Raw genomic sequence first — 14,124 nt, 5'->3', positions numbered from 1 at the left:
CTCCTGCAGCCCTGGCCCTGCATAGGCCTCGGCTGCTGCCCCTGGCATCAGGCGGCCACAGGGAGCGGCCTGTGAGGGACGTGCAAGAAAAACGCATCCGGTCTTCGGTCCTGGTGCTGGGTTTTGCCACCAGATGATGCCAGAAACCTTTGCCTTGGAAAAAATAAACCGGTGGGACTTAGCTCAGGTATCCTCTGGTGATGAGGGACCTGTAACGCTTCTGTTTTTGTGAAGAAGTGAGACAAGGAAATGTCTCTGAGTATCATCAGTGAGAAGGCAAACAGGGCAGCCAGGCCATTTGCGCAGGAGGCTTCAGCAGGGTGGTTTTCAAGCAGAGCAATGTTTTGAGATGTGACGCCTGAAATGTAAACACAAGGTCAGAAAGCAAATACCAGGAACTAGTGTTGGTAGTCTCAGGGTTTTCCAGGAGCTTGACTCGTGGGTTGTAAGCCCTCAGGGCTGGCACAGCACCAGCGGGGCAATCCCCTGATGCGCAGAGGTTTCATGCCAAGTCCCACCCAGCGTCCTGGGCTGGGGACAAGTGACAGGGTGCAGGTGACGGGGTGCAGGGTGCAGGGCACGGCCCTGCTGCTGGCTTCGTTCTGCTGTGGCATCGCAGGAAATCCCAGGCTGGTGCCAGCAGAGAGCACTGCAGCACAGCCAATGAAAACACTGACTTTGGAGCAAAAATAGATAAATAAGGACTTTTATAAGCTGTGCAGCCAGGATTTCTGAGCAGTGGTCAAGGGAAGGTATTATTCTAGACAAGCTCCTTGCAGTACCGTGTAATTCAATTATGTACTCCTCACAAGTGGAATCTGTAGGCATTATTTGCTTTCCTTTGTTGCTTTAAGAGTAAAACACAGGCACTGGCTGCGAGGCAAGGAGGTTCATTCACTTACAGCGTGACCTGGAGTGTGTTGATCTGGAACTAGATGCTTCTTTGAATCTATACTGGCTCTATTGGAAAGAGTTGCTCTTTTCTACAGACTATTTTCTCTAAACGAAGTGGTTAAATTGTTAACTGAGATACCCAAAGACTTTAGCAGCAGGTTTTGCACATTCTTCCTAACCTGGTAATTAAGGTCCTGTGAACTAAGTGGTAACCATTCCTTTTAAAATGGTAAAGAATCATGTAATTAGCTCTTAATAAGCACATGCTGTTAATTAAGCTCTTCAGTGGTACATTTACTGTATAGCTTGATTACCTGCCTCTAAATAATTCCAGGTAGCACCTCTCTTATATTGCCATTGTTTTCATAGACACCTGTCTTTTGGGGATGTGTCCTGATGTGATACGAGATCCACCATCCCCAAATTTACAACAAACCCATGACCTAAAGATCAAACACTGTGGGGTTGGGTTTGAGACTGGACGTCTTCATGTTAAGAATGGCTCCTTTTGAATCAAATTTAGTTTGTATTGCACAGCTGCAATCCACAGTGGGTATATTTGATCATGCCCCAGATGCTTGGCTGTCCTGCTTGTGGGCTTTTTAGCTTGGCATTCCCTGTCTGCATAGTTTCTGCGATATAGTGTATTTCCCATGTTGATAATTCATACTGAGAGTTGACTAATGGGAAGTAGCAGCCAATTAGGAACCTAAAAGGGCCTTTCATTAGCTTTTTGAAAAATTAAGTACTAATTATGTAGGTTTGAATAGATATTTACTCAAGGGGTTAATTATGCATCCATGAAAAGCAAAACTTAATTCTGTGCATCTGGGGGAGGAGAGGTCTAGGAAATCATGGCAAGTTCTGCCTGTTGAGCTGTGGGCATGAAGCTTTGGGACGTGCAGTCCTGCAGCCTCTTGTGGTTGGGGCTTCTCAGCACGTGGGGAGCACCAGAGGGAGCAAAGGATGGAGGTAACTTATGGGGGACAGGGGTAGGGAGGGCTGCCCCTCTCTAGCCTGCTGGAGAAGGTTACATCTGTCAATCTTTGCAGGGAAAAAGATCAATAGATGCACCTGAAATTCATAGTTTCCAAGCGATTATTTTGCCACCTGAGGCAGATGGCTGTTTTAAAAAATATAAAAAAGCATCAAATAACTCCCAGTAAAAATATGTTTCTCCAGTTATAAATATTTCAAGATGCTGAAATCTGGCTGAAATACTAAGAGCATTTTTTTTCTTTGTCTGCTTATTACTGTGTGCAGTAAATAACCAAGGAGATAACAGTACTGTAGAATTTAGCTTAAGAAGGAATCTAATTAGATTCTTTTCATCTTGTCTCATCTGGGATTATGTGTGTTTCTGCTAAGCTTTTTTTCCCTTTTGGGCCAGATAGCAGCTTCAAATCACTTTTTCTGTTTTATCTGCAGTTACGGGCACAAGCACAAGAAGAAAAAACCCTCTGCACTGTCTGTAGGTGAGACACCGACACCACTGCCTGCTCTGCTCAGCAGTCCCAGAGGAGGATGGGGACAGCCTGGACCTGGCTTTCCATTGCCTCTATTTCTGCTGGCATCACACAGCCGGTCATCCCTGGCTCTGCCAGTGCAGCGGGAACAGGGCAAAACACTGGGAAGGGACAGCTCAGTTATGACGATAAGATCCTGAAAAACTGCATGCGTCACTTCTGGAGAAACATGTGCAAGTCCTACCAAACCAGCTCTGCATTTTTAAGCTTCTCATGAGAATCATCACTAAGTTTGGAAACCGTGATGGAATATCGGAGAGAAAACAGGCATTCATAATAAACTTATATCCTGGCTGCTTTTATGTTATTCTGAGTTTATAGGGAGCTCCACCTGCCTGTGAAATAACCCCTGGCAATGTAGAGGAACTCAGTGCAAATGCTGACAAATGTACAGACTAGGGATAGTGTTTAGGAAGTTATGCACAAAACGGGTTTTTGTGACTCCTTCTGGATTACCTTTCTCTCAGGTGCAGTATGATGTCATCTGAGATTTTGTTTAAATGAGTGATGTCTTCAGCATAATTGCCACATATTCCTCTTTCCGCAGTTTCCTTGGCTCACTATTGTTGCTTCACAGCAAGTTTTAAGGAACACAAAACTGAGCTACAGACCAAAAGTCACCCCTAAAGCCAGGGCAGCACGAGCAAGCATGCAGCTCAGCGACGCAGAGCAGGCAGGACGCGGGGGCTAACTCCTGCAGGAGCAGGCGTGTTTGTTTTGGATTTTGAGTGATGACAAGTGAGCAAACAAGATCTGAATCTCACATCTGCTCCGAAGACTTCTCATACTCTCTGTAAGTAGCCAAAACATATCAGGAATTGGTAAGACAACATGTCTGATGGATTTATGCTTTTTTTTCATCAGCTTACTGAAAAGTTGAAGCGAGATGACAAAACATTTCATAAGCAGTCACAGAGTCCATCCCTCTGCATGTGGGAGTACCAATAAAAGCCAGCTTTGTCTGAAAACGTAAACTGCACTTTAGCACCCTGGACTGGAACTTTTTGAAGTTGTCCTCACGCTTTCATGAGACTGACCAGCAGCACTTGGGAGCGTTTGCTTTACACACCTATGTGTAAACTGGCCAGAGAAACAGCGTAGTATGATTTCCCAAGGTGCCGTTACTCCTAATAAGCCATTACCTTGGTTTTGTGATGTTTGGAGAAATCTTTATCTTCCCGGATCCTGCTAGATGTAGTTACTCAGAATATCTGTTTCCTGACTATTCGGAAATAGCTCTGGGATGCCTGCTGGCAGCTACCATGGTCTGCTATGACACAGGGCATATATCCAAGCCTATTTAGACACTCCTTTCTCTGTTCTGTGTAAGTAGATGACAGTTATCCTTATGGGTAAATAGACTACCTTCCAGGTACTCCGTCATCTTCAGGCACACCATGCAGTTCGTTACAGCAGCAGTAAATCCAAACCACCTCTTTTCAGAAGGATCCTTCCCACCTGCTTCCTATCACATTTGACACTGTAAAAGACAGATGATGGCTTTCGTGCTCAGCTGACCTCAGCCTGCCTGGAGCCGCGCACCATCTCTGTTGAGTTGGTGACATCCCCACGTAGCCTCCTTTTTTTTTTCTTTTTTTTTTTTTTCCCCCTAAAAGTAAGACTTTTCTAAGCAGAACAGAGACTAAGACTAGAAGAGCTGTGTAAAGGAAGGGACAAATCAGCTGCAGGGGGGGATTGATGGGAGAGGTGCTGGCAGGTGCCCGTGGTGAAAATGGTTGTTTCTTGTCAAGGTCTAAAAGTGAGTAGAGAGCTACCTAGTGGTCACTGGGAGGAAGGTGAGTTTTAATTTCCCACCCCAAGTATCACGCATTTACTAGCATTTTCTTTAGTGAGCCTGGTGGAGGTGAGCTGTTCCCCCAGGGATTGTTATGAAGTTAGGCTTAGGGAACAGTGGTGAACAAAAACCAAAAGTTAGGGGGTGCAGGTGTGTTCTTTAAACTATCCTTTTGCTGAGAACTTTTCGTACAAGACCAGAACTATGACAATGCTTAAAAACAGCACTGAAGAGTGCTGTGACTTCTAAGCATCTGAGATTTATATTGATGGGTTTTGTACCAGAGCCACCTCCCTCCTCATAAAGCTGCACATCGGTTTTGAGATGCCTGACAAGAGACCACCTGCCTTTCTCCTGATTTATTACGAGAGTCATCTGGTGCCATTTGATTCCTCCCAGTATGAAACCATTCATTATTTATACAGCCAAGAACTAGAAATAGCTGTCAGGTATCCATTTTCAGGTTGGCAATGGTAGAGAGGAAGGCAGGGTATTCTGAGCATCCCTATCAAAGAGTAAGGTGTAAAAGGCAAATTGCTCATGAGGCTGCCTTAGAAGGAGCAAAATCAGGAATGGAAGTGCTATTTCCATGTGAGAGGCTGCTCCAGACCCCTGGGGCTGCATGCAGCGTAGCAGCGTGCTGTGGGGAATGCACCCCCAGCATAACGCTGTCTGTGCGCTCACCAGCAGCCCCAGAAAGCACCAGGAGGAGCTGGCACTTTTATTTTCTTTCTGCTTAAACCAGCCTGTAGGTTCTGAGCTCCACAGATCTCTGTCTGTCAGGCTCTCCTGACTTTAAACATCTGTTTTATTTTTGCTTCCCAAATATGTTTCTTGGCTATGATCCACGTTGCCTTGCATCTTAAAGTTTCAATCTTCTGGTTCATAATGATCTCACAGCTTGAATGGCAACAAAAACTCCAAGCATCTCTCATAAGGCTATTTGTGAAAAATCAACAAAAGGCAATGGTGATAATGCTCAAGAGCTGCTTCTACACAAAATGAACATAGATTTAATACGAAAACTTCATAGTTACAATATCAAATTTTATATTTCTTGTGTGCATGTGTGTGATTTGATCAGTGAGTGCTGCCTTCTCTTGAGATACAGCGTAAAACCAGATTTCAAAAAAAAGAAAGGCAAAAGGCCAGACATGATGGGAGCTGGTAGGAGGCATGGGATTCGTGGCCAGGAAAAACCAAGCTCCCTAAGAAAATATGGTCCTTCTGGAGAAGAAAAGCCTCTGTAGATTCAAATGAGGACTTGAACTCATTCTCACATGGTGTTTTCCTGAATCAAAATGGTAATATTTTCCCCAGATAGATGAAAAGCAAAGCCTGCACTTTACTGGACACTTCCTAGAAAAGCACTTTCTACTTTTTATTTTCAATTGCCTTCCTCCTCTGGTTTAAAAGAAATAAATCCAATCACACATGATATATTAATGCAGATCACTGCCAATGCAAGGAGCCAAGCAGTGAATATCCTGGAGGATGTGGATGCCAGCTCCTCGGGGGACAAGAAGGATGCTTGCCAAAAGGAAGAGAGTTTCCAGAAGTTACTAATGAATTTGCAGACATATCCCAAAATGGTATGTCCAGGCATCTCACTGGTATGAAAACTCTTGATTCAACATGGCTTTATTATCTGTGCTTGTTCAGCACAAAACACTTCGCTTTTGATTTACTAAGACCGAACTAGCAATGTTACCTGCAATGGGGTGCACCAGTCACGCAATGTGCAGTTTGTACCAGCCACCACAGCCCACCCCTTCCATCATTCTCCAAATATCGCCCACCAAATCCTCTACATCCTCTGCTGAGAATGAAGCATTTTTAGATTTTAATAGTGAGTTCTCATTTTTTGTCACACGTTACCTGTCTACTCTACACGAAGCTGTGTCTGGCTGTGACACCAGTCCTGTTTAAGGTTCTCCTTCGGGCTGGGCTCCCTCCCAGCTCCCGCTGCGGGTGCAGCAGCCCAGTCCTGCTGCAGCTGCACTTGGCACCACTGCAGGCAGGGTAGCACGCTTTGTGTTAGCAGGTATTTAATTCCTGCCCGTTTCTCTTTGTTGTCTTTTTCATATATTTTGGATACACCTTTAGCAAACAGTGCTGCTTGCCTGAAGACAGCTCTCTGGTATCTTTTATCCGAAGTACAGGGCAGGTTCCTGCTGCTCGCTGCCTCTGCCATGTAAATAGACTTTCACGGGCACCCCATGTTTTGCTTCAGCAATAACATACACTGTAGTCCATTAGCATGCTGTTAATTTGCGAAATTATTCCTTGAGGAAAGGCTTTGCCACAGAAAGGCTTTTGCTGTCAGGAGAGACCAGAATATCGGATAGTTTCCCTGGGTGCTACGGGAATGGATTTCAACCCGCTGCCTGGCATGCTGCTCGCGGGGAGCAGGCTGAGCTGGCACCGGGTTTGGATCACCCCCTGTGCTTCATGTTCTGCCAATGAAACCATGTTTATCAGCAGTAGTTCATTTGAACATTATTAAACTTGGATGTTCAATATTTGTTTGCTTCCCTCCTCATACCACAGAAGCCTGTGCTCACTTCTCCCCCTTAGGAAAAATAAATTAAAAAACTTTTTGTGCAAAGGAAGGAAGAGAAAATCAGACCATTTACCTGAGGCCACAGAATTTCTCAGATATCCATTTCAAGGTGTTTATTGCAGCCTTTCATCCCGTCCCCTGACTGCTAAGACTAAATTCCCTGCCTGGTAACAGATGGGATGCCAATTTATTTTTAGCAGTTTGTTTGCTTTGATTGAACCCTTAAACAGTATCCTGCTTTTAAGTCCTTGAATTGCCCTGGGGGCTGACAAGTGAGGCTGAACTCTGCACAAGGAAATTCAGGAGAGAAGCTACCTGTGTAGAGGAGCTATCTCCGCTGTATGAAAACAATGTTTTACTCTGCTTCAAGGAGACCTGGAGTTTGTTATAACTATTAACTGGCACACTGAGCAGTGAGTTATTCACTTTAGAAAAGGGGAAACAGCAGAATTTAACTCCATCGCAGTAAGGGCTGGATGGGCATGTAAGGTTTTCTTCAGTCTTATTTCTCTGTGTCTGACAAAAGGCATACCAGCAGCATTGAGACAGGAACGTTGTCCTGCTCGCACCATCCTGTACACACTTTTTTTTTTTTTCTTCCTGGGAAAACAATTGTTATATACAAATCTAATTTCTTCCAACTGAAAACGGACTCACCTGGAGACACCAAGAACTTCCTTGCAATTTAAATAAAAGAGGGAAGATAAATTTCTCCACCCTCTTTGCTTTCCAGTCCCCATGCGCTGCTGCACATGGAGCCCCTTCCTGCAGAGCTGGAGCGAGACGAGGCGGATGGTGAGATGCAGCAGTGGTAACGCAGGGATGCAGACAAAGAAATACAATTTTGCATCAAAATTAGAATATCCCACTGTGCAGGAATCTATTACACATTTGGAGTGAGACACTCCTGCTAAACATATTCACATCAAAATAAAGTAATATTGTTCTCTGCCTTATGAATTTGTGAAAGCTAAAGCAGGATGAGGAAGGAGGCATATTGCTGGGAACAATGCTCTGCTCAGGTGGGGTGAAAGAAAGCACCTTTGCCAGCCCTGGCATCTGCTTCCTCACTCTTGGCTCTAACACCTCGTCATTGTGTTTCGGCTAAAAAACCAAACCTCAATCAAATCCTCACATATTGTCATAAGCATTCAGTAGCAAGACTTGCTTTCTCCCTCTCCAGACAGGGAGATACACATTTGGATGCACAAATCCATGCAAAAAGGCTTAGGAGGACTTTAAAAAGTTTTCTGTAATTAATGTAATGGGGATCATTTCTGTAAATTGGCCAATGTCTCTGCAAGCTGTCAACCACTTTTGCTTAAAGAACAAAGCATTTCCCTCACATTCCACTGAAAAGGTCTTAATGAAGTTCTGCCCATTTCTGGGAAGCCTAAAAATCTTTATGCTCCTTCCAGAGGAGAGCTGTATACAAAACACCAGGGTTACCATCCCTCTGTGCTGGAGCCTGGCTAGGAATCGAATCACTTTTATTAAAAACACTTTACTTCTGGCCTCCTTTCACCCATTTATTCAGTTCTTTGCTGAAGTTTTCCTTTGAGTCATAGAGAGCTCTTTTAGACCCCTCATTTAGTTTTCCCCTCTAAATTGCTTTTAATAAGTAAGTGTAATAGAGAAGCTTTGATTGGATTCCTTACTCAGATGGTTAATTAGGTGTATCTAAATAAGTTACAAAATGTATTCCTTTGGACTCAATTCCTTTTCCTTTATCCAAACTAAAATATGCCATTCTCCAGAGAGTTCTTGTTTGAGAATTGACTGAAGGTAATTATTTCAGATAATTAAGATCACTAAGCAAAGTAATTTAATTTTCCTCTCTGCCTTTTCCTCCCTCCAAGAAATGTAAACGTCTGTGTAACACTATATCAATAAAAAGCCTTTTAAAAGGTTAGGTTGGCAAAGTATGCTAGCATGAAGTGAAATCCGGTAGAGATGTTTAGGAAAGTAATGAAATTAAATGAATAGTTTATTATTATTATTATTCCCAAAATACTTTATTTTATTTTGATTCTGCTTCCATGACAAGGGCAGAGCAGGGACAACAAGCACAAAGATAAGAACTTCTAGGGCCAAATTAGTTGGTTTGATAGCAGGTCTTCTGGGAAGGGCTGGCACTGGCTGGAGCCAGCAGGTGGAGGAGATGGAGAATCACTGGAAAAAGGTGAATGGCATTGAAATGATGAGGCTCCACCAATGTCACATGCGGCAAATTCTATTTAGCAAGGACTGGTCAGGGTAGCAAGGGGAAAGTAGTGGTTGTTCAGGACATTGAGAAGAGCTTGTTTTCTTTGCTTGTTCTCTTTTTTTTTTGTGTGGTGGTTTTATTTGTTTATTTTTTTGCGTCTTTGAATGTTTGTTTACTGTACAATAGGTGATTAGAAAAGTCTGGAAAAAATTTGCTCCAACCTTCTTGTTGGAGGGGGTAATCAGAGGAAGAGAGAATTCTTTTTCTGTAAATCATAATGTATCAAATGTTTATTACTTTTTTTATTTAAAGCTGCAGAAGGGATGAAGTTCATATCTCTTTCCTTTTGTGTTTGGTCTTGGAGCTATGAGACAGGAGCTTGTTTACCAAACTGAATTTATTTAACCAAAGAAACTGAAAAGCAAATAGGTTTCTCTTCATTCAGTGAGACCCTGAGTTACTTTATTTTCTGCACCTTACAGCTTTATTTAGTTGTTTCTCTGCCCTCTTTACAAATGTTTGTCTTTGTGCAAGTTGTATCCTCTATCTCTGATGTTGCTTGTGAAGAGTTTTAGTGGTATTTCCATAGGAAGTGTCTTTTATAGCTCCTTTTTCCCTGTAACTCAGTGGCGTCTCAGCCTGTAAGTTCAGGGAATGCTTGGTTTCTCATCAGTGCAGCATGAGTGGGTACAGAGAAGTGAAAAATAGCAATACGAAGACTTAAGCAGCTTTCAGGATTTAAGCTTCATTCAATCCTGTATCCTGGGCTGGGCCTTAAGCTCAAACCTCCTCTCCAGCTGAGTCAGACCTTCCTGACCTGGCAGTGCTGTTTGAATCCAAAAGCCTGGGGCTGCGGTCGGTCCCAGCGGTGCAGCCCTTCTCCTGGGTGTGGGGCTGGGGGTCTGGGAAGGAAGCACCCTGCATTGCTGCAGCAGTCCGGGCTGGCCTGGGCTGGAGGAATGAGCGAGACAGTAAAAACATCGGGGATGCATCTGCATATCTTACGTACTTCTCAAATCATTTTAGCACAGAGGGGATGGATTCGCTGCTCACATTTACCTTAAACTGCTTTGGCTTCTCTTTTGGGAGTCTACTGGAAGCTATTGCTGCTTTTAAGGTCATTTGTAATATGATGCATGCTTTGGAGAAGCAAATGGCCCGGGACCATTTAAATGTTCTTTTGTAGAAAGGACAGAGCCTGGACAGGGTGTCCGCATCTCAGAGTGCCCACAAGGTGCTTAGGAATAGGGGCTGCTTTCCACAGCAGCAAGCTTCCCACCTGTTAATTTCTAAAGCCTAGCTCAGGATTTTTTTTTTCGTAGTTTTAGCCCCTCTCTAATGACTGCATGTTTCTTTATTAAAGCTTCCCGTGGTGTGTTCATTATAATTTGTCTTACGAGGGCCACTCACTGAAATGCACAAACACTTCAGCAGCCTGTCAGTGCTCGGCTTTGAAGCCAGCGCAGAGCCGAATACCATAGATCTGCTATCTTAATTAGTACAAGAGGTTACAGAGATGTTAATGCCTGATCTTGCAGGGATGACAGAGAGGATTAAAGGTTGTGGGATCAGATGCCTGTACTACAGAAGGGTTGTGGGCACTATTTTCCTGTGCTCAAGTTAGCAGGTTTGGGGGGGGTGAGCTTGTTGGTGCTGGTGTGAGGTAGGGCATACAAGGGCTCATGGCTTGCACTTGGGCTGGGATTGGGAACAGGCAGGGATGTCTCTATTCCTTCATTCTTTAATGGTATCAAATTCCACTAAAAAATACTTGAAATAATGCCTAACCCTTGGGGCTATGAAATATCATCTTTCAGTGTGTTTGTTTTCTAAGTGGCCTTGCTGCTGTGATTAGGAAGCCCTGCGGGGTGCGGGCACATGGCACGCATCTACTTGGCTCCTTTTCCTGCAGCCAGCAGGGCCATGGTGACCTGAGTGCTGCCCCGGCACCTGCACAAGGTCCGTGAGATAGCAAGCAGAAATATACTTTTTCCATTGCTTTGGGACAAACTGGAATGTGTGTTTCCATAGTGCTGCCATGCCGAGTAGCACATGTGAGAGGGGTGGAGAGGAGGTGGCACCTCGGGAACCCCCTAGGCTGCATGCAGGGATTATGCCAGGGAGAGGGCGTCTGCGGCATTAGCCCACTGCATGTTCTAGTGCCCGTTACTGGAAATCATATACTGGACAAGATGTACCTTTTGCAGACCTGTTCTCCCTGGCTTTGCCCAATCTGTTCTTGTGGTTCATGTGACGAAATTCCTGAGATGCAGACAGACCTCTGTAACAGCCGCGAGCCTTGCTTGAAATCCTTAAAGCAGGCACTGTGGAGGCATAGAATAACAGTGATATTTGTCTTATTTATAGCTCTTGGGTTTCTGTGTTGCAGTACAGCATTTGAGTCCTCGGCCTACATGCTTCCATGAATGGTCAGTCCCTGCCCAAAATGTTCATAGTTTCAGGTCCTGATTCTTGCAGTAATGTGGTTGTGGCTGAGTCTTTCAAGATGTCTGTATATGTTGAATAATACCCAGCATGTCTAAAAGTGCTAAAATCTTACTGTAATTAACTTATTGTATTTTATGATGTTTCGTGTGCCTCCTTGGCATGCGGAGGATCTCAGATCTTTGATCCAGAGGTGGTGATTTATTGGGCAATTACACATCTACACACCATCAGTCATGCTAGAAAGAGGCACTGTGATCTCATCAGTCTGAGAGAATGTGACATGGAAGGACTTTTATCAAATGAAGGGGGGCTGATGGATGGAGAAGTCATGGAAGTATTGATTCAAGCCAATATATTATCTTCTACATTAATACTGTGCAGACAGTAGCAAATAGAGACTCTCTGCTAGTGTTAGTACTCCCCCCCCCCCCCCCCCATGAAGAATTGCCCTTCTGTGAAGTTTCACTTCAGTGAGGAATGATATTTTGGAGACATTAAATGATTTTTTATGGAAAGTTTAGTTCTTCCATTACAAAAAAAGAAATGGGCAAAATGCACAATTGTTTTTCTTGCATTATCAGGAAGAAATGCTGTGAGGTGATGACTCTGAAAACAGCACACTGCGGGTCCTGGCATGGCTATGTGATTACAAGGGTCAATCAGAGGCAGCACAGCCAGTGATAAACTGTAGGAGTTCTCTCCTAGATCAAGAAGTTGTGGTACTTTTCTATAGGGGCATTAAAAGGAATGGTGGTCCAGGCCATCCACTTGTAGGTAAACCTTACTGCAGGGCTTGGGCCCGGGTGGTGACTAAGGAAAAGTGAGATCAGCAGAAAAAAATTTAATGTTTAGTACTGTTGACTTTCTAAACAACAAACTGCTCCCGAGTTAGGGTCAGAAAGTGTTATGTGACACAGGCTCTCCCCTACTATTACTTCTGCTTCTTAATTTGAAGGTCATTGCTCTGAGTTTAGCAGAGGCTTTTCTGTTGACTGATGCATTCTTCCTGCTGCCTGTTGCAACTTGTAATATTGGCTATATTAATGTATCAACGGAGTTCCTTTCATGTTCATTAGGCCCAGATGGTGATAAGAACAACTCTGCTTTAAGTTACCTTCTTCCCTTTCCTCCCAGGCCTTTCCTTTCCCACAAAGGAAAGAAAGGGAGGGGATTACTCTTAGACCAGAGGCATTTCTGTTGATGCCTGCCTCCAGAAGTCAGTAGTAGGATAAGCAAATAATGAGGCTAATGTAAGAGACCTTGACTTGTGTTGACAGAAGAAAGGGTGAGCCACCTTGAAGCTTTTATGTTTTATTTGGGATCAGGCTGCTTTGTACAGGATAGAGTACAGCCTTAAAATGCCAGCTGCTGATGGAGATGATCTTTGTTCTGCAGACCACACATGTCCAATAACTTTGGCACAGAGAACCCATCCCCACTGAAGAGAGTCAAGGATGCCTTTTTTTTTTTGTACACTACTTTTGGCTTGCATTTCCTTATATACTCAATTTAGGGGAGAAAACTAATTGAAATAACTAAGTGCACAAGTTAAAATATTCTGAACTTAAGACCGTAATGTCAAATTTATGAATAGTGTCCTTATTTCCTGTAGATTAATGCTCTTAGACTGAAAGGAGTTAAAGCTACTTTTCTCCTCACATCAATTATCCATTGGTTTTTCTCTAGGCACATTGCTCAGGTTTTTTTTTTTTTTTTTCCTCTCTCCTGTAACCCACAAAGCTTAGAGAGCATCAAAATCTCCATGGCTTTTTTCTCTTTTCCCCTTGTCATATCACTGAAGACTTTCAACTTGGAGTTGTCTACATGTTACTTGTATATGAAAGTTGGTATGAATTTGTATGGAAAAAATGCTAAGGAGGATATCTCGGACCACTTTGCCTGTTTGTTCATCAGGCAATAAAACTGAATAGTCTTTCCAGGGACACGTCAGTCCAAATGCTACAGGCTTTGTGGGGGAAATAAAGATTTCTGCTAAACCAGAGCTGAGGAAGGATGTATTTTCCCTGGTCCCCACTGGAGGTCACTGGAACATTGTTTACTATTGTCTTTTAGAACAAAGGAATTGCAAAACTGGTGTTTCATAAAATTAATGTTTTAAATTTTCTAGAGATTTTATCACTTTTACATATGAAATAAATCTCGAAATTACTCATAATCCCTATGTGTAATATGTATTTTATAAATATTTCTTATGACCTGAGGAGATCAGTATGGTCTTTATTTTACAGAATTATGAATTAACTGATAGGAAGTCCAAGACAGGCTTCTGTAATGAGCTGTCTGGGCTCCAGCTCTCTCTACCATACCCTGATGAAGGCGTCCTAAGTGCAGAACCAAAACCCGAGACATTCTACGTTCACCAGCAGGGAACCTAAATGTTGCAATTTGCCATTCATTTTATTGTGTATACATTATTATCTATGCTAGAAAGATGATGAGCGGTTTAATGTTCTGCAAGGGCCATCTGATTAAAATCAGCTCAGACCAGAGAGGTGAAGAATATATATATATATATTTTTTATTCCTTCTGCCCTCATGCAGGCAGCAGTGCCTGCTCGCTCAGATTTGTGGCAAGTCTGCTCAGATAACCCTCCTGTCCCGGGTGCAGACCCCTCGTGCACAAAGAGTCCTCTGCGTTTGCTGCCGGAGGAAAAGCAGATGCTAGACTAAC

This window comes from Anser cygnoides, chromosome 25, assembly GCF_040182565.1.
Source record: "Anser cygnoides isolate HZ-2024a breed goose chromosome 25, Taihu_goose_T2T_genome, whole genome shotgun sequence".
Lineage (NCBI taxonomy): Eukaryota > Metazoa > Chordata > Aves > Anseriformes > Anatidae > Anser > Anser cygnoides.
Note: the sequence above shows the minus strand (reverse complement) of the source record.